At 37.9% G+C, this 2892-nt stretch overlaps 1 pseudogene; it reads left to right on the top strand.

The window, feature by feature from the left end:
- Nucleotides 1-1325: 1325 nt before the first annotated feature.
- Nucleotides 1326-2408, top strand: LOC127115083 (probable protein phosphatase 2C 2; annotated as a pseudogene).
- Nucleotides 2409-2892: the final 484 nt, after the last annotated feature.

Below are 2892 nucleotides of genomic sequence, written 5' to 3'. Positions count from 1 at the left end.
AACCCTAAACCCTAAACCCTAAACCCTAAACCCTAAACCCTAAACCCTAAACCCTAAACCCTAAACCCTAAACCCTAAACCCTAAACCCTAAACCCTAAACCCTAAACCCTAACCCTAAACCCTAAACCCTAAACCCTAAACCCTAAACCCTAAACCCTAAACCCTAAACCCTAAACCCTAAACCCTAAACCCTAAACCCTAAACCCTAAACCTAAACCCTAAACCTAAAACCCTAAACCCTAAACCCTAAACCCTAAACCCTAAACCCTAAACCCTAAACCCTAAACCCTAAACCCTAAACCCTAAACCCTAAACCCTAAACCCTAAACCCTAAACCCTAAACCCTAAACCCTAAACCCTAAACCCTAAACCCTAAACCCTAAACCCTAAACCTAAAACCTAAACCCTAAACCCTAAACCCTAAACCCTAAACCTAAACCCTAAACCCTAAACCCTAAACCCTAAACCCTAAACCCTAAACCCTAAACCCTAAACCCTAAACCCTAAACCCTAATAAGTGAACCTATTTCTTTAATCAAAGACGACATCTGGGTAAACTCTACATAATCTGAAAGCAGAGACAATAAGCAATTTTTTTTCAAAAAATAACAAGTGATTTGAAGGAACTAATCAAAACTGTTTTCGGAATTCCGTCCAAATATTTACGCAAGTAACTACTTAAGCCATAACATAAGCATATAAGCTCTTCCAAACATCCCCTAGGTAGTAAACCCTAAGAATGCTTGGATTTGCTTTCATATACACCAATTCAATCATTTCATAAACCCCTAAAAAACTCAACAGCAACTACAATACAACTACATATCTTAAAAAACAAGCTAAACAATTACAAAATTATGATCAAAATCAATCATCAATTCATAATAATAATAATAACAGGTAAAACAAAGTTTTCTAAGAATCAACAACAGTAAGAAAAAAATCATGAAAAAAAAACCTGTAAAGCTCTTCAAAACTGAGACTGCTAGCATTCTTATTATATATCTCATGAATTGCATGCTCCAGAATCTTCCAAGTATGTTCAGCATATCTCGGATCCATGATAACTCTGTGCTTGAAAGCCTCAATCTGAAAATTCCTCTTCCTCTGGTTACTCACATCACTGTGTGGAAATTTTTTTACTTTTTCACTTTTAAAATTTTTGATTTGGTTAAATATAATAGAATATTGAGTGGTTGGGTTTGACAGTGATGTGTTTCTGGGAATTGGGGTTGTTGAAAGTTTGAAACTCGGTGTCTAAGTTTGATCTGGGTCTGATTGAATTCAATTGTTTGGAGATTTTGAAATTTTGTTTTTCTTTACCATGGTTTTGTACAGTTATGAAATTATAGCTGCATATGGAAGATTGAGATTAGTTTGTGAATTGTATAAAATTTAACTTGTATAAGTTTATTTTGTGATTATTGCAGGCTTTTTTTGGCGTGTTTGATGGACATGGAGGTGCCAAAGCTGCGGAGTTTGCTGCGAATAACTTGGAAAAGAACATCTTGGATGAGGTTATCATGAGTGAAGAACAAGATGTTGAGGAGGCAGTGAAGCGCGGTTACCTCAATACTGATTCTGAGTTCATGAAACAAGATCCCCATGGTGGTTCTTATTGTGTAACAGCATTGATTAGGAACGGTAACTTAGTTGTATCTAACGCTGGTGATTGCCGTGCTGTCATTAGTAGAGGAGGGGTTGCAGAGGCCCTAACATCTGATCATCGACCTTCCAGGGAAGATGAACGGGAAAGAATTGAGACCTCGGTAAATTTTCTGATCACTGTAGTGTTTTTTTACCTGATGTTTATCAAAACCAATGTTTGAGTTTGGTTTGGTCCGTTCTTAAGCGTTGAAATTTGTCTTGCAGGGTGGTTGGTTATGTTGATTTATGCCGTGGTGTTTGGCGGATTCAAGGATCTCTGGCTGTATCTAGAGCTATCGGAGACCGACACCTGAAACAATGGGTGACTGCAGAGCCTGAAACTAAAGTTATCAGCATTGAACCTGAACATGACTTTGTTAATATTAGCATCAGACGGTTTATGGGATAAGGTAAGAATATTGATCTACAAATTATTAGTAGTTAGTATTATATTTACTCATCAGCCAGAGATTGAACTCTCGAACCAACTGAGCTACTATTGAATTGAATAATTAACTGATCAAGTTTATTTTTGTCATTCTGATTTCAGGTTAGTAACCAAGAAGCAGTAGACATTGCTTGTCAATTTTGCGTAGGAAACAACGAACAACGACCATTGCTGGCATGTAAAAAGCTTGCAGAATTGTCTGCTTCGCGAGGCTCGTTGGATGATACTTCTGCTCCACCTTATTATGTGGTTGTTCCGCCCGAGGAAGAGGCACGTTATTGTCTGCTGTGCATTCTCACCTCGAGCTTCTGAAGAGCACCCTAGGCTTAGGACTTTCGCACCCTGTTTTTTTTTTTTTACCATCTCTTTGCATCCCTGCACTGGTGTTCTTTCCCGATGCACCCCTTCTCTCCTTGAAACTTATATATGTTAGCTTTACTTGTCTTTGCTATGCTGTTGTCCACCTCCGCTTCTTCTCCCATATTGGGATACTATGTTGGTAAACTCAAACTCTTGTTTTGCCACTTCCTGGACCCCGTTGCCTTCAGTTTGGCATTTTTTATTAACACAATCCCTTAAGCCCCACCGTGCCTTTGAGTGTTATGCTAATCAAATTGAAACATTATACTTAGAAGGTTCATTCGAAGAAGAGGAGAAGGTGGTGCATGATGATAGAGATTAGCTTATTCTTTTATGTAGATAATAATATCATTAGTTATCGATTATTCATATTTGACGATATTTATCGGTGATTTTTTGTACCGTAGATGGGTGGTAGAGATTAAGTAACATTGCA

The sequence above is a fragment of the Lathyrus oleraceus genome, unplaced genomic scaffold (assembly GCF_024323335.1).
Source record: "Lathyrus oleraceus cultivar Zhongwan6 unplaced genomic scaffold, CAAS_Psat_ZW6_1.0 chrUn1018, whole genome shotgun sequence".
NCBI lineage: Eukaryota > Viridiplantae > Streptophyta > Magnoliopsida > Fabales > Fabaceae > Lathyrus > Lathyrus oleraceus.
This window is presented reverse-complemented; position numbering and strand designations above follow the sequence as displayed.